At 28.2% G+C, this 19,458-nt stretch overlaps 1 long non-coding RNA gene across 1 annotated transcript; it reads left to right on the top strand.

Moving 5' to 3' along the window:
* The first annotated feature begins 1,006 nt into the window (after positions 1-1,006).
* On the top strand, positions 1,007-10,888 carry LOC129959625 (uncharacterized). Its single transcript, XR_008783476.1, has 2 exons — positions 1,007-1,087; positions 10,627-10,888. It is a non-coding gene; the product is annotated as an uncharacterized LOC129959625 (long non-coding RNA).
* The last annotated feature ends 8,570 nt before the right edge of the window (positions 10,889-19,458 follow it).

Here is a 19,458-nt window from a genome sequence, read left to right as displayed (position 1 = left end):
GCCATATTATATTATTCAATAATCAACAATATTATATAAAATTGGTAATACTGTTTAATATAATATAATATTATGCAATATATGAAGGCTACTAAAGTCTTTAAACTTTTTTTTGTTCATTAGAATGACATTAAATTAATATTAGTTCAGCTGAATTTAAATTTACCGAATAATGCAGATGATTTACAAACTACTAAACTATAGTACTGCTATTACGAAACATATAAGAATAAATAAAACTAAATTTGAAATAAAATTCTACCAGGATTCCATGTTTTACGTATATCAAATTATGTAATTGTATTTTAATTTTAAATACCCCTATGATCTTGAATTATGCTACTTTTATTGTAGTCAATAGATAGACTCTTGATCAACGGACTGCGCATACAATTTCTACAGATGGTGTCAAATAACATGGAGAAAAATTATAAAAATAAATATTCAACTATTCGAAGAAATCTCTTTTCCAGCATCCATGGCATTCTACTGCTGACGGGTAAGAAATTCTATTGTGCATATAATTCCGTTCTATGAATGGGGGATAAGGAAATTTATTTCGTTCAACAGATGTAGAAATAGCTTGTAAAGTTTAAAAAAAAAAAAATGTTGGTTTAACAGAAAATAAAAATTCGACTAACTATAATAAAGCTCTCTCAGACTGTCGGATCTAGGCAGAATATACCAGCTGTAGTCTATTTCGGAGGCCCTCGGGGCTGTAATTTACAATTCAAGGTCACCAAATCTTTACATCAAGGTTGTTCTGAGTAGTTACGAGCTTTGTGAGGTCAAATTGCTAGTTGAACACATACAGCAACTCCTTTAAGCGACTAAAAAGAAGTTAATCTTCCAGACATGCCATCGTGCCTCATATTTGTTACACAACGGAATTTTTCACAGTACGTTAAAAACGCGCTTTTAATGAATTGATACAAAGTTTAAGTCATATCCACTAGATGGCGCCACAGACATGTTAAACAAACTGGAATTAGTTTGCCAGACTGTTTATAAATTATCAATGATAAGATGAACGTACCCGCGTGGTTTTAATATATCGAATTCGACTTTAGCTAGGAGGAGATAGATGGTAAATGAATGCATTTCCTTTAGCAATTTTAATTCATAAGCGAGTCACTTCTTTTTATTTTCGTCTTATTAGCAAATGATAATTTGCTTTGTTTGACTGTTTCTTTTTCCACTTTGATTATTATTTAAAGTAAACATAGAATTCTTTCAGTTCTTACGCTGTTGTGGAATGAAGAGGATGTTGTTTTTCGATGATAAAAACTTATCAATGCAAAAATTAATCTGTAAGAATGATTATAACGAATAATCATATAACAAATGATTATCCGTTTATTTGAAAATGCTGGTTATGATTAAGTACGTAACAGAAGTAGCTCTATGCTGATCTAGTCGAAAATATCAAGTAAATAATATTCTGTATAAACATTAACAATTGTGTAGTTTTTTTCTTACACTAAGAATATTTTTAATTTTATTTACAATGTATTTATAAGAATATTTTGATTTTGTTTATTACTGTCGTAACAATAAGTATCTTTATTTTACTTCATGATTTTAGAACAAAATGCGAAGATAGAAATTAACAGAATGAGTAAAGACATATTATTAAGGATTTAAAAGATCAATTGATTCAGCAATGAATGAAATTTCCTCCTGTTTTTTTGGGAATATAAAGAAAGAATAATAAGTATTCAAAGTTTATGAATTACTTCCTAACTTATTTCATTGCTAAGTGCTAAAAAGGGAAGGTAACCATGTTGAAAAAGAGTCAGATAAAAATATTTATTTAATAAATTTATCCTATAAAATAATCACGTGAAGTAAGTACTCTGCAACATTACATTTATTGAATGAAATAAACGAAAAACTAATTCTCATTTAGTTGATTAGCTCAGCTATTACGTATAAGATAAAATAAACAAACAATATAAAATTAATTGGAAACTGTATATTTCTTGAAATGTAGTTGTTTTTATTGAAATTCGATAAAAATAATTATTTTCTGTATTTGATCATTCTAATTTCAAGAACTAATCAATTTTCTGTTGATGAATTGCAGCGTTGCAATTGATTAATTTACATAATAAAACTGATTACCACTCTCAAAAGAATCTGCAAATGCTTCTGAATAAATTTGATGCTTGGATCAAAAATAAAATTGATTTCTACAAGATTTTAATTAAAAATGTTTAAACATAAACTTTAAAAGCTTTTAAATAGCTTACATTTTTTTTAAAGCTCTGGGTTTAAAATCAAAATTTCAAGTAAGAAATTCATGAAGTTAATTCCTCTGAATTAATTTTTGAGAAATCATTCCTCAGTTTGCTATATAATGTTGTCCCTTCTAATATAAGAAATGGATAAAATGTGTGGTAATTCTGTCAGTTTAATACATGATATCCATTAAGCTCATTCCACCAATAAACTTTTCAACTCTTTACTCTTCTTACAAGAAAGGGGAGGCGATATTAAAACACAGTGTAAACTAATGTTAAAGGCCATGCGCAGTCATATTTTACATGTAATTGTGACTTTATATTAATTTTGAGTGCCATCAATACTTAAAAAAAAATCTTTAAAAAGCGATATTCAAATTCTTGGTTAAGAAATCATTTTTTTTTTCCCCTAATTCAAGCATTTCAGAAATTTACATAATTTAGTGTTTAAGGAATTTTGCATAAGGTTTTATGGTATCTTTAAAACTAACAATTAATAAATTGTGAGCGATAGTAAATTTTTTTTGTAATTAATTTGATGCTCTCAGGACTATTTGAAGCGATGATATATTTTAAAGGAATATTATTCTAAGAATTAAACCGTTTTATTACAATTTATTATGATATCATTATTTAATAAATGGCTAAGTTTGAATTGAACCACCTTGTCATCGGATTATATTTAAAAATTTCTTTCTCTCTGATTCTAAATTCCCACATTGAAATCGGGTCATACGCATAAGATATAATGTTTTAAGACTACATTTTTTATTAATGTTGTTGGTTAAAAAAAAAAATTTCTTTTGATAAAATTAAATAATTTTAAAGTTAAATAACATTTTTTAAACTGATTAAAATCAATAATTTTAATTTTGTGGTTGTTTATAAACATTTGTTTTAAGGAAATAAAATGATTTTTAAATATTGATTTAAAATTTTACTTTTAAAAAAACTTATTTTCAATAGCTAAATTAAGAAGATATGCTTTAATTTTGTAGAGAAAACTTTATTTAGAACATATAAAATTTATATATTTTATTTCTAATTAACGACTTCATGAATCAATATGATACTGAAATCTTTAATTTGATTGGATATTCAAGAATTTTCATGCAGTAGACAAGCTCATTCAAGTACACAGTAATGGTTGTAAATAAGTAAGTGATAGGATAATGGTAGTAATTAAAAGTAATGGTAATCACGATAATGAAGTAATAGAAATAATGCATTCAATTAATGCACTTATTTTTGAAATTTTACAATTGAGTCGATTCATACTTGTGTGACACGTCAAATGTGATGCATCAGTTTAATTTTGAAATCCATTGTATATTTTGCAGAGATAAAGGATATAGCGTCACAGAACAAAATAAGACAGTTTCGATAGATGATATGCCCAGTTACGTTTGTCATGTGACTGATGTCACGATAATGACTGGTATCACTGTAATAACCACTATGATATCTTCCAAAAACAGAGGTAAAAGAAAAGTGAATCATATAAAATTAAATGAAAAACAGTGCAAGGGGGGGGGGTTGTAATATTCCTAGTTGTTGAAAGTAATGACATCGATTCTGTCGATAATTATATTGAAATATTTTTGTTCACTCCGTGACTGTTTCAATTTAGAAGTGACATCAAAATAACAAAAATTTTTGATAATTTGATAAGAGCATGGAGAAGAAAAAAAAAAAAAAAAAAAAAAAAGGTAATTTTTAATCTGTAGAATGGATGTTTTAAAACTCTTTTTGCTTGAAAGTTTTAAACTTTATTGAGTTTTTTTTTTGCTCTTTCTGATCTCTTTCTCTACCGATACTTACATTCATTTGAACTGAAAATTTTACTGTTATTGCTGACAAATTTTAAAATTCATTCATTTTTGTTTTTGTATTGTCATTTGTATTTAATTTTACATTTATGATCAATTTTGGATTTTGTAATATATTTTATTTTTGCATATATATTATGCTCGAGTATTGAAAATATAAAGCTAGAGCTGCACTATTAAAGGATAGCCGACCATTTTAAAACAATTTTTACAAAAAAAGTTTTACGACCTCTCTTCACTCTTTTTCAGTTAAAAGATGCCTTACCCCTTCCTCCATTTTTTGTTTATACGCTAAATTATAATTTCATTGCAAGATTTAATAAATGGAAACAATTTCTTGTGTATTGTTATGATCCCCCAAAGTATTTATTTTTTATTTATTTATTTTTGTAAAATCAATAAATACATCTCATTATTCTCCTAGGCGGAGAATGTTGTTAATATTATAAAAAAGGCTAAAATTTTAAATGAGTTAGTCTAAGTCATTTACATGGGTATATACAAATTTTCAGTAAATGAAAAATAGATAGTATGAAAAAATTTAACGATATTTCGAATATTCTGAAACTTCTGATGCGAGAATTTTACAAAAGCTTGCATCTCAAATGAATCAAACCGCCAATAATTAAAACTTGAACAACCAGCTATGCAATGAATTAGATTTCTCTTATTTGTCATTCGTTATTGTTACATTTAGAAACTAAAATAAACATTTGAAATATATTTGGGGTGTATTTCGGCTAATTTAATGGTTTAACTTTTTTATTTCTATTATATGTACATAAACTAATAAGTGGATGTTTATAGATCTCTGATAAACACCGAGATTTGATCATTCTATTGATCATTTCAGAGATCTATTTTGAACTATCTGAATTATGGAATTTATTTTGCATGATTTTACTTGTTTGAATTCAAAAAATTTGAATAAAAAATTGATTTACTTTTTGAATTGGATTTAATATGTAAACACACAGAATAACAAAAACTTAAATGTAATAATAAAAAAATTACATTAGAAAAAAACAAACAGAAGCATGTGAAAGATTTTACCGGAACAATATCAATAGAACCGTACAGATTAATAGGAAATACTTACATAGATTCGTAAATACATATATCTTTACATAGATTCGTAAATACATATATCTTTACATAGATTCGTAAATACATATATCTTTACATAGATTCGTAAATACATATATCTTACATCTCTGAATTCATTTACAGATTAAACTGAATTGAAATGAACTATCATCTATTCATTCAGCAGTTTTCATGAATCAATTGAACTTTTTACGAGCAAATGATTAATCGTGATAGTCAATTCACATGAACAGGATTAAAAAAAATGCGAAATATAATCAGGCGAAATAAAGATATGTATTGCTCGGAGACGATGAGTCACTTTCATTTTCTGTTCTATCCCGCAAAAAAAAAACTAATAATGACTTGGTAATTAATAGTAGGAATTAATTAATGAACCTCATTTTCCATGAATCCCAAGTGTGCATACAAGATTTCTAAGGAGTTCTTTTTAATTTCGTTTCACGCTTTTGTATTATTTTGTGATTAATTTTTCTCTTGTTCACCTGTGTGTATACCTTAACTACATTATAAATAGAGAAACGGGGGGAAACCCCAGATTATTTTTTTATTTTTAATTTTTTGTAAGTGGACTGTTTCTTATTTTTAGACGTGGCAGCCATATTATGATGACCCGGATGGAAGGATCAGCCCTTTTCCATCGCAAACTCGCATCTTATAGGTGAGTTTGTTCCGGGGGGGTGGGACCCTTCTATGTAATTAATGACCGCAGGGGGAGAGAGCGGGACGAGAGGGAGACCACCGCTGTAATACAGAACGGGAAACTTAGACGGAGATAAATGAAAGCAGTGCAAAAAGATGGATTGCTATTAATTGTTATGCGTGGAATCGTGTACACGTTCTCTATTTTTTTTTATTTCTCTCTTCTTTTAATTCCTCTTCGGGTTTAAGTTCGTTTTAATTAGACTGCATTGGCTTGGGTTTATATTTTACTTCTTTACGGCTTTTTTTGTTTGTTTTTTTATTCTCTGCTTTGTTTTGTGTGATTCGTTGCTGTCCTTTCGTTTAGCGTAAAATATTAACCGAGTTGGGGGGAACGCGTGTAATAAATGGCGTACATTTTCCCGAATTCCCTACTCATTTATATTGTCGTACAGTAATATATTTATATGTATGTAAAAGAAAGATGCAGAATTTTTATGAGGTAAAGGTGAGGCAGGATCCCTTTCCACTCATTTCAGATATTAAAACTCTTGTTTACTGATGTATGAAATGGTCCTTACATGTATTTATTAATTTTGTCGGATGTGTTTAATCACAGAGTGGTAAAGTCTTTTTTTATTTGCAGGCAATAAAATAAATATTTGAAAACATATTTAAATTTAACTATATAATTGCGGTTTAATTTTTCCGTTGATATTCATTTTGTTAATTGGTATAAAGCAGACTGTAAAAATAGATTGATACAACAGATTTAATAATTCAGATATTTTAAGTTCATTTCAGGATGGTGTTTTTATCTTTTTTTTTATAATTCCACAGAATGCAGAATAAACAACTAATGAGACAGCTTACCATCGAATTAATCACTAAAGATTTATGCTGGTGCAGTTCGTATTTAGCTGAAGAATTCCACATAAGCACTTAAAGGATATGGAAACATTTTCGTTTTTTCAAAAATCTTTTTCAGTTTTAGCCTCATAAAATAGGGGGGCATTTCATTGATTATAGAAATATATAAGATCTATAAGTTTGAAAAGCCAAATACTAACAAATTAACTTTTTAAAATCTAATTATCAAGAGTTCGAATCTTATTCTATAAACATGTTTTTCGATGTCTTGTTGGCATTTTTTTAATATTCAGTTTTTAAGTCAATGTTATTTTTATATTTAAATTTTAAAACATCAATTTAGTATTTAAAACGTAATTTTTTGTAATTATCATTATTCAGAAATTGCATTTACATTTTCAATACCAAATTGATAATTTCAAAACTAAGCATAAAATTAAGGTTCAGTTAAAAATTAAATATAAAAAATGTCGACACAAAAATGGCAAAATTTTAAGACGCTATTTAATAAAAAATATCATGCTTTAAAAAAAATGAAATTACATGATATGCAGTTTTTTTAAAGAAATTTTTATTGAAAATATATTAAAATGAAAAAAAAAAACAAACTAATTGTTATTACTGAATCTGCAATCACTTATTTTGCTTATTTAAAATGATTTTATTGAGAATTATTTTATTTGAGAGTAGCAATTTGTGGTTATGAACTTTAGTATCATTATGTGTTATGATGCGATAATCTTCGATTAGCCTTCAGAAAACAAATATTTTTTGGCTATTTTATGATGAAAACAGTTTATTGTCTCTCTCTCTCATATGTGTGTGTGTGTGTGTGTGTGTGTGTGTGTGTGTGTGTGTGTGTGTGTGTGTGTGTGTGTGTGTGTAATGATATTTTAAGTTCTTAATTTAATCCAAATTACTTTTCAAAGCTTTATCTTAATTTAGCACATTGTAATTTCATTTCTTATTTCCTGATCGAATTCCACTTTCTCTACTTAATTAATTCAAGGGAAGCTTTACAAAATTGCTGAATCGGCTAAACGCCGACACTTTCACACGCTCTGCGTGAAGGGACAAAATACCGCTGACTACACAAATTCTTCTAAAAGATCCATGTGTTTCCCTTGCTTTTTGATTGATATGCCGTGGTAATCCCTATTAAAACATCACAGTATATAAGACAGGCATAATTTGTTTCTCCCTCTTTTTACGTCACTTCTTGAGTAATCTGTTGCTGTGAGCGGATGTTCTTGTCCGCGCCGCTTGTACATAAACATGCCTGCCTGTATCCCGGGAGAGAAAATAAAGCGAACTTTAAAACTTTAATGAGTCTTTCTGTCTTCGAAACTGCATTCTGCTTCAAACAAAATAATGCTTACATGATTTTCCAAATGATTTTTTTTCTTTAAAAGTAATTGTTACTTCAAGTGAAACATAGAATTGGATATAAATAATTCTGAAATTGGATGCTCGGATATTAACTGTCATTGCAGTCAGTGTAAGAGTTAACGATATTCTAAAAAAATTAAAGACTTGCAATGAAGATGCTGCCATCAATACGCCTCGACTATTTGCAATCGTAACTAGAAATAACTAAGATTTCCTTATTAAACTTAACTAAAATAAATTAAACCTTAAAACTTAAACTGAAACTTAAATCTAACTAAACTTTCTGAAATTCAATTGCATATTCTTAAAAATCGCAAAGCAAAATTAAAATCTGAATTTTTGGAATCAAGGAAAATGTGAATAATTTCTAAAAATCCATTGGAATTTGAAGAATAGGGAATTTTTTTTATTAAGGATAATGAACAATAGATAAATATTAGTAAATATAGGATAATTGACAGGATAAAAGTTGTAAGAAAAATCGTCCTGAGATAATGCATAAATGAAAAGAGTAGAATCGAAATTTCGACAAAAAATAAGTAAAAACATTACAAATGCAAACCCTACTAATGCAAATTCTTTTAAAAGTAGTACCTTTAAAGCTTTTAAGATTTTGCTACAAGTTATTGAAAACAATAATTAAATTCTAAAATTAAAATTTTATCATGAGAATTAATTATCTTAACTTCTTTGCATGTTCTTGAGTATAAATTATACATTTCTTATTTTATGCGATTCATATGCATGCAGGTTGATGTTTAAAGAAAAAAAGTCATCGTTCTCTGATGCCTGACTGTCTCTGAGCATTTCGTGCAGCGTTACGATTCGAATTAATCTCATAGAAGGATTTTTTGAAATTATTTCGATAAAGAAAATAAGATCGAATTCTTTAAGGGAGTCTACTGCATCTTTAAAAAATGGAATACCTTATTTATATTCTTTTTCATCATTTCTTAATTTAGTATTTCACAATTCGCCTTTTTTTTTAATTCATCAACTATGATTAATTCCGAAGTCATGCTATAGGCATTACGATTGAAAATCCTAGAAATACTGTCCGTTCTCGGTAGATCCTATTTTTTTTTTCTTCTACACAGAAAAAGGCATATAACGAATGCTTTATGTCCTTAGTGTCGTATCAACGAAGTGATTTATCTTTACAGTGGTTACAAATGAACTGGAACAATGTATAAATGGAAATTGTATAAACAGTGCTTTATTCTGTATATAAAGACATCTGTGCATTTTCATGTAAAAATATTTTTCTGAAGCAATTATGACCTGAAAATTTGTAATTAATAGAAACCTTTTCACTTAGGCAATGGAAACACATTACCAAATATCAAAATAATTGCAATCAATGGTATTGATTTAAACCAAGTTTCATCCAACGAATCATCTAATACATATATGGCAAAATTTTAAACAGCATATCTATATGAAAAAAAGAAGGGGAAAGAAATAGAGTTCAAGTGTGGAGGTACGAGATTTCTTTCGATGAGTTAATTGGGGATATCCTTTATAGCTCTAGTAGCTTAAGTGTAAAGCAACTGTTTAAAGATCTGGCATTTAGAGGTCACTGGTGCCATTTACACACGAAATTTCTAAAATAAATATGACAAAAATAAGAGTAATAATACCTTCATTCATTTATCTAGTATTCTATAAGTTAATTTAATTAGCAAAAACTTTGATACTTCACAAAAATATTGAACAACTACTTATTTCTTATCAATTAAGTATATTCTACCACAAGCTGCTTTATTATTAGTTAAATATGAATATCCAATGCAATAGACCTTCACACAAACTAATGTTGTTTGTATGTTCAACTGAAAATTGAGGAAGACTTATTATTATTATCCTCATTATTATTATTAATAGTAACGTACAGTAGTATTACGCGAACACCCTTTGTATCGTTCATATTTTATTTGTTTTATTAACTTAAATCACGAAAATTTCAAAATCTGTTATCTATCTTATTATTATTACATATCTTTAATATGCAGTGATGTAAATAGACTTTTTGTTAGTGAAAAAGTAAGTGCAAATTTAAAATTACCAGATATATTTAATAAGAAGAAAATAACTGATTTCGACATTAATGAAATAGAAAATTCTTAAGCATATTTGTAGATAATTATTGAATACGTCTACAGATTTTAATTTATTATTTCTATGGTTAAAACAAAGTAAATTATTTTATCCGTTTCATACTATTCTGATAGTTCATAAACACATTTCTTTTGCATTCAACAGACAGCTGGCATCCATTCTCTGAATGAGTACAATTTAATACATTTATTATTATGCGATTGGAAAAATAATCATTCATTAAAAAAAATTGCTTTCCATTATATTAAACCTGATGAAGGAAAATAATGAAAGAGTGAAAAAGTTTGCAAGTACATGCTTTTTTTTTCAGAATAAATTTTATTATAAATTTAAATATATATATATATATAGTTTTCAAATGTTGCATGAAATTATAAATTTATGCTCAAGTAATGTACATAAAGGTTGTCATATTTATTTGATTTCAGATTCTATTGCCCTCCTTTAATTGGAAAGGTCAGGATGATGACGCGGTTATCTTTTTTCTGTCCCTCTGATAAGAGATGAATTGATTACAAATGAAAAAATGTTTCAGAACTTCTGTTTTCCATTTGGCAACTACTATTTCATGGATGTAACCTCAGAAGAAAATGTTCTAACTGACTACAGTTGACAGCAATTTTCTTGTTAATCGCATTATTCATCTGTAGGTCTTAATCATTTAAAACTCATAATAAAGAGTTATCCACTTTTGTTGTATCATCATTATTAATATCTATTTCTATTCAATCATTTAGCTTTAGCGAAGCTTTTTAAGTGAAGCTTATTATTATTTTTTTTATGGTAAACTTCTTAAAAAATACATGAATGCTATTTTTTATTCTGGAAACATTTATCTTGGACAATGTAGAATTGTATCTAATTTTTTTGCGATATAAAACTTCTTTAAAAATTGCAAGAATGGTATTTCTTATTCTTAACTCCTAACAATAACATAGAAATTGCATCTCATTTGAATTATTTTGTTATAATGGAATAAATAAATTTATTTTCACATAACATTAAGTTTTCTGCATAGAATAATAAGTGTGACTGGTGTATCAAATTATGAAAAATTTTGCTAGTCAGATCAGTAATTAAGTCAAAGTAGTTAAATAGTAAATAATCCCATAGATAAAATAATTGGTTAAGTTTAAATATTTCAGATATCCTTTGAATTCCTATATGGACTGAAATAATAAATGTTCCAAAAAAGATTTGTCCGTATAATTAAAAGGTGAAATAATTTCGAATGTGAAAGTTATAAATTATATCAAAGGTTTATAGCATTGCATGTAAATAATTTACTTTCTTGCAGTAGAATTCGGACCAGAAAAATTATTTCGCAACGTTGCTTATGAAAGCTCGTGCTGAGCAGTTTTCCTCAATTTTAATAAATTTTTCAAGCCATATTTTTAAGTACATTTTAAAACAATACTTTTTACTGTTTTAATTATTGCCTTATATTCATACTCGTTGCGACACTACTAGATACAAGTTTTGTGTGCACTTTATCGTTCCTTTAATTAAGAATATATTTTTTAAAAATAATACAAAGACTAACTAAAACATATACATGATATGAAATTTCATTGTAGAGGCTCGAAACTTTAACAAAATTTTTTAAGGATGATAAAAATATTTACTTTTTAAATAAAATAACAGAAATAAGAATTTTTTTTGTTATTTGTGGCATCAGCACTTCTAATTATCGCCGGATACACAACGTTAAAACCTCAATGAAACCAAAAATCATTCAGGCAGTCTGGGTCCACACGATCACGCACAGGCTCTAAGACTCCTTTAAGAAAGATGAACAGAAACTGATAAAATGCCTCCACAGATGAAAGACCAGTTCTGCATTCGAATGAACGGAATGTTCCTTTAAAATGGCCGATTGATAGATGACTTCATAAATCTCGAGAGAGACAGTGATTGTAATGGAGGGGGGAGGGTGATAACTGGCTGCTTCTCGCCTAATGACAGTCTCTACTTAGATAGTTTGAAAACATGGAAAACCAATACTCATTTCAAGGGAATCATTGCGTTGCGTGTAAAGAAGTTGAGCATTCAAACCGACGGGAGGAAATGTATTGATATTCAAAAATGAAAAAGGGCCTCCAATTTCATAAAGCGTACGTGACAATTATTGTGCGCAAATGGATGGTACAATTTAAAGAATTTGTTTTTTATTAAACTAATAGGATTTTTTTTTTCTTTCCAGAAGTCCGTGTAACTTTTCAGAAATATTAATAGAAGGTTTTTATGCCTATTTGCATATAATCATCAAAAAATTGAAACCTCAGTTTTTAAGAATCCGACGTTTTAAGAACTCCCCGAGTCTTAGAAAAGAATTTTTGGTGTTAAGTCTGGCTGTTTGTTGTTGGAAATGATAATCCCAGATAAGTTTTATTTCTGAAATCTTCATGCATATCTTTAATGGTGGAGAGATTCCAAATTAGCATCAAACAATATTCCAGAACATAACAAGATTGATGCTAAAGCAACTAATGGTGGGATAATATTGCAATTAAAGAAAAAAAAATAGGCAAAAATTCCAAATAAACATGATTTGATTTCCTTTCCTCTGATCAAAAGAAGTTTTTTTTTCTAATATTTTCTTGTATGTTTTTAATGAAGGGAAATGACTGTAAATTACTATATTCTTATATTCTGTCTTACTTTATCCCTTTCTACGACCATCCTTTATGGTAAAAGCAAGGAAATCGTAGAAAGAGGCAATTGCCAACGAAATCAAGACTTATCGATTTCAGAAGGGAATTTCCCTCATTTGAAGAGGGAAATGAAAGAATTAATAGATCAACAGCCGAAATGAAGCTGTCAACAATGAAAGAGATACTGAAAATGCATTTTCGGACTGAGAAAGGTCTGAAAGGTGGAGATAGTCAAAATCACGGGGTTCAATTTTTTGACGATTAAAAATGTTCTCTTTGTGTACTTGTGTACTCTCTTGTGTAAATTAAAGTTATATCTACTAAATTTTGAATAAATTGAATTTATTAAATACAAAAAATTAATTTTCATTATCATTTCTAATGCTGGTATATTACGCATTTTTTAAAAACTGCTTTCACTAATAAATTCATATGTATATTCAAACAATAGTGGCGAAATAAGCAAAGCCCTGCTAGGTCAAATATCATGTGCTAACTATAATAATAGTTGTAACTTTGTTTTTAAAATGAATATTATTCTGAAAAATGAAATTACAATTATAGTTAATTGATGTAAATCTGTGTCTTTTTTAATTTTTCAATACATTTCTACGTAAAATTTAGTAAAATATAGTGGTGGTTTAATATGATGGATTTGATTTAACAAGAAAAAGAAGTAAAAGGCTATTTACAGAGGCATATTTTAAAGGAATAAACGGTATTTAGATGGAACGATTATGCATAATGATCAACATGCGAGTTGCTAAATATTCCTTAAAAATCCATAAATACATATCAATAGAAAAGCGCTTTTGATATAAAGACCATTCATTCGTAGCATCGATTTCAAAACAGTTCAAGTAGAATCAATTATTGCTGATTCACGCGTTTCTATTGAATAACATAGCAAAGTCTAATAATTACTATTATTCTCTTTTATTATGATTTATATTATAACCAGTCACGCAGTGTAACAGACAACACAAGAATTTCCGTTCATTCCCTTCGGATGGATTTGGTTATGACAGGACTGAGCCATAAAAAGAATCGCCGAACAGAATTTCAGTACCATGAAAAAAATGGAATCTCACATGTCACACCAATCAAATATATATGCAGTAATTAAGAAAGCATTGTAAATTTAATATATCTTTCCATTAAAAACTGCTAAGTAATATGCATGAAGAAATTTCATTATTTTATTTAATGTTACACTTGCGTTTAATCTTCTAGTTAAACGTATAGGCACAAGAAAAAATTCATCTTAAAGTGACGTCATGAAATTCCCCTCACTACCTCTAGCTTCGAAAAAGTAGTCGCGAGCGATGAAGTTGAAAAAGTCCTGCTCCAAAGTATTCGTTATATCAGTTAATTACACTAGCAGTGAAGGTCATTTAGTATAACGTTCACTTCACGGCGATCTGTTAAATAAGTTTAAATCTGTCTTAATTCAGTGAAACTTGGGTAATTCGAAGCTGACGGGACCACAATAAGCATCCAAATTATTTAGATTCGAATTAGGGAAAATTGCGTTAAATAATCAAAACAGCTAGATTAAACGACAATTTTTAAGCTTAAAATGACAATAAGGATTATTTTTTAATATTTAACAATAGTAAATATTTACTAAATAAACAGTAGTTTATAAGCAGTATTCAACACTTTATAGGCTTCAAACTAAGCAGAATTTTGATCTAACGCATTAACAGCTTTTTAAAATGGTGAGAAATATTTAATCATTTTTTTATTTTTTTTATAGAAAACATTACTACTTAACCTTTGTATGGCTGATTTTTTAAAAAATGATTGAAAAAAATATTTGACTTTCATTTCTTGAATAAATCGAAAAGAAAATGCTTTAAAAATCATTTTGTTTTAAATAGGATTTAAGGCTGAGAAACAATTTGTTTTCAGACGGTATTACTGAGCATTAGACGAATAAAAAAAATGTGAACTGTAATGTACATAAACTTAAATACCTTAATTTTCATGTAGCAAATTTTAATTCAAAATTGTTAAATAGAATATGTTATGTTAAATCGCTCAAACTAATATAAAAAGACATGCAATCAAAAATGTAAAACATCAATATTTTTTATACATATCAACACTCATGCTGCCAAGTACATGTTATAAATCGATTTAATAACATTCACAATACCCATCCTATATGCAACAACAAGTATTAGAACTTGAATCTTATTTTGAAAACAATTAGAAGGAAAAAACAAACACCCGAATGTTGTATGAAGGCAACATTCGTCATTTAAAGATTAAAATAACACAGGTGCGATGTACATATAGCATAGACCCATATAACAAAAACATTTTAGAAATAAAAATTTGATTCAACCGAAACAAATTCGAGTTATATAGGTTATTTCAACAGTTTGCTAGTAGGAAATTCAAAGAAAAAATTCGAGTACCAACGAATTCGAATTAGCTAAGTTTCACTGGGCTAAGAACCTGCTAAATATACATAAAAGACAATTCTGACTTCATTATAGTTAACATAAAAAAAATATCGTCGATATTTCTTATCTATTTACTTTTTAAAACAAGTGACAGTTCAGACTTCATTCTGGTTAACCATAAAAAAGATAGCCGCCAATATTTCTTCTTAGTTTATTTATTAACTATACTATATCGTCTTTATACATTCATTTTATCTCGATGTATGAGTTGCAGCGATAAAAGAATCAAAAGAATGAACAGATTATAGATTAATTTTAAGGCAAGATGTCATAAAAAAGACTACACGAAATCATTCTTAATCACTAAACTAAAAGAACTTCGGAGGAAATAAAATTTGCAGCCGATTAAGTCTAGTTTTTTCAATAAGTAATTATCAAACCACTTTTAAATAAGAGCTAGGTAATGACGAGTCGTAATATGCTACCGGAATTATTTTATTTCTATATCGTGAGAATTTTGGAGTATTTGAATACACGGTCACGTAATTAAATTTTTTCAACCTGTTCTTCTTCCCATATCTTTTGTCGCAACGTACAAGATATAGCCGTTTGTAGAGTATTTTATGGTTTCTGTATGTTTTTTTCTTCTTTGTGATATTATATAAGTAAAAGAAAAAGAAATTAATAATTACTTAATTTCCGATCATCCCATACTGCGCGTCGCGACATCTTGGGGAGGCGCCAGTTATAAAAAAGGGCGCCGTGGCGCGCAAAAATTAATTTCTTGCGTGCTGTTGATTCTATAACGTGCTTGTTTTTGGTCATTCATATTATGATAGAAAAACAGATTCCATAAACAAAGAGAATGAATTTTTACAAGCTTAAAAGAGGCCATGATTTAAAAAGTTTGCTAATTGCGAGAATAAAAATTACGATTATATCAATAGGGAAAAAATTTATTTTTTATTGATTTTGACCATTTTTATTGATTTTTTTCAGAGCAATTTATGATGAATTTGATGAAAATTTAAAATTGAGTTTTTAAATATTTTATTCAGTGGGGACATATTTTAATAACTGAGTGCAAGATTATCAATAGTTCTAGCGGTTAGCTATAGCAATTTGTGTGGGTTTACTTCCTTTGTTTGAAAAGATTCAGTTGAACTATTTTAATAATATAGAACCATTTATATATTTCTAGCATATATATATATTTTTAATGTTTTATGACATTTACAACAACTTCTTTTATAAACCCAAGTATTTAGTTACTTATTTTATCATGTTTATAAAATAAGTAAGTTATTGATATTCTGATTTTTTTCCCGATATTTCAAAAATTTTTTTGAAGTCTAAAAGCAATTTATTGATGAATACTCCTAAAAAAATAATTCACTTTTAGATTTTCCCCATTTTGTGATTTATAAAAAAATTAATTAAGCTATTAATAAGTATAAATGCACAATATATAAAATTTACTGAATTCTTCTTCAACAGAATTAAAATTTAAATAGAAACGAACTGTGCAGTTTATAGCATATTACAAAAATATGCTGGAGGAAATAAAGTTAGTTTACTCGGCATTAATATTTGGAAAATATCTCACCATTTAGTAATTGATAAAAATAATTTTTAATTTAGTTGGGATGTGCCATATCATAAAATTTCCAAGGAGAGGCTTTTCTAGTTCATACAAATTAAGGTTTCTCACACCTAAAAATTTTAGTTTTGATTATTCCAGATAAAAGCTAATCTCTATATAAAGAAATAAGAGAATATAATTTTGGATGTAATGCGAATGTGACACAAATTTATCGAGATGGGTGCTTTCCTCATCCAGATACTATGCTACTATGCAGAAAATTTCAGTTATTGCAATCAAACGAAGAAATGAATATATTAAAACATAATATAATGCAGAAATATATCAAACGAGTCCTGTTAGAAGCTAATTTTTAACTACGTTTTGTTTTATAGATACAAATATTTAATGGAATTATTTTAAAAAAAGATGTACAGATCTAAATAAAAGGGAATTATATAGATAAACATATTCTTTTCAAAATTGCAAGGCTTTTCTTACATTCACCTCTTTTCATTATATTTAGCTCTAAGATATTCTCAAATACGATATTTTCAAGGGAGCTTAAGTCATGATATAAACTTTTCCGTGTACATCCATTCCTGCAAATAAATCATTACGATTTTCACCCCATTAGATCGGCTGAAGACAAGAATATCACGACAAAGTAAATCAATTTTTATCTCTGAAAAGACCAATAGTTATGCTTTTCTATTCAGTTATTATGAATAAGACAACAATGTTTACTTACTTACTAGCAAGCATATTTAGGGTAAAGAAGAGAACACAGTTACTTCAATAATTATCTATAATTTTTGTAAGCATCTCATCTATATTTCTCTATCTGAAGAAGAACAGAAAGCAGAAAGAAACGGAATAATTTCCGTAACTGATTATGTCCTTTCACACGTTCAAAATCTCTTCTGTTATTTTTCATCAATTTTTCTTATCCTTCGAAAACATCCAGATAAAGTCAAGATAAGGCATTAATAATAGCAGCATTAAGTCTATACATTCGATATTACTGAGAAGATAATAGATATACAGCATACACTTATATTCAATCGTTTTCAAAGTTTTTGCATAATTTTAATGTAAACAAACCGAAGTTACATTTTTCTTGTAGTAACAGTATGAGACTGCAAATTTTCCGACTGGTTGATTGATTGATTAGTTTTTCCAGATAATGCGCTCACTTCAGTTGCTTTGTCTCTAATTTTCAAACAATATTTTATTGATTTTTATAAAATTACAATCTGGAAAGAATTATTTTTTCAAAGGAACACTGAAAATTGATGGAAAATTATTTAACATTGAATGTAACGAAGAAATTCTATGATAATGAGAGATATCTTTTTTTCCTTTTCAGAGAGAACAAAATTCTAATTGAATAAATCTGGAATACACCGAAACTCTTTTCTTTTGTTTTCCATATTTTATGATCTAAAGGATGATATGTTTTACATTTTCACCTTGTTTGCAGGTTCTTCAAAGAGATGAAAGAGTTAAGTGATATTGCTATAATTTGGCTTTTGTTTACTAATGTTGTTTTCATTTAACTCTAAAGTGGACAGAACATACATTAAAATAAAACACATTCAATGGCTTTGCTACATTGCAGTTTCTAGGAATCCCAGGTTGGTTCCCTTGGTTGTGAAGTCTTGGTTTCCTGTCAGAGTTTTAGGTTCAAAACTCAACCTCAAAGAAGATGTGCTGCCCTGTTTGCCAATTTATGGGCAGGAAGATTGGATGATTTTTTGCCGGTTCAGGTATTAGTCAACTGACTAAGCTAGAAATTACCGGTTCCATCCCCAAAAAAGTTCGGGTATTGTTTCAGAACGGAACTTTGATATAATTAAATTAAGATACTCATTGTTTATTTCAAAATTTGGTTTACACTTTTTTTATGTTGATATTTAAGAAAAGTGAATTAAGATATATTCATTTAGTTAGAGTCATAGATAAAGATATCTAATTCTGTTAATGATACACTCATCGAAGGTTTTATTTCCCCTTGATAAAATATTCCTATATCAAATTTAATTTAATACGTAAAACACAACGATTGTACCCAAAATATTTTCTATAAAAAACCAATAACATTTTAAAATCCGTATAAGAAATAAATCTCTGATTGTAGATATAGTTTTATATATGGCAGGCTATATTAATTCCCGCTATACCGAAACTTTCTCTCCGCTTGCGAACAGACACTAATAAAAGTAGAAAATATCTTACATGAATAAGGGGAAAAAAAAAGTCAATGTTTAATCATTCAAGCTTATGCGAACGCGAACGATTCTAGCCTTCCACACCCCCTCAACCATCTAATGCAGTGAACACCCAAATCGTTTTCCAAATTTATCCCAGAGATACAAGAAAACTATCGTAGAGAATTAGGGTGAGACATGGCTTTCCAATCAGCCGAATAGGAAAGCCGCGACACAAGGTGTGAAAGATAGAAAATGCCATTAGTATGAACGATTTGGAGCTTCCACTGGGTGGGCTCCTGTGACAGTAAGTAATTGTTGTCATTAGGAGTAACGAGGATTGTTCGCTTAGGATCATTCTTCCATTTTAAAGAGATGCACGGGATTGCTCCAACACTCC

Source organism: Argiope bruennichi, chromosome X2, assembly GCF_947563725.1.
Source record: "Argiope bruennichi chromosome X2, qqArgBrue1.1, whole genome shotgun sequence".
Classification (NCBI taxonomy): Eukaryota; Metazoa; Arthropoda; class Arachnida; order Araneae; family Araneidae; genus Argiope; species Argiope bruennichi.
The sequence above is the reverse complement of the archived record's forward strand: the minus strand, read 5'-3'. Positions and strand labels throughout refer to the sequence as shown.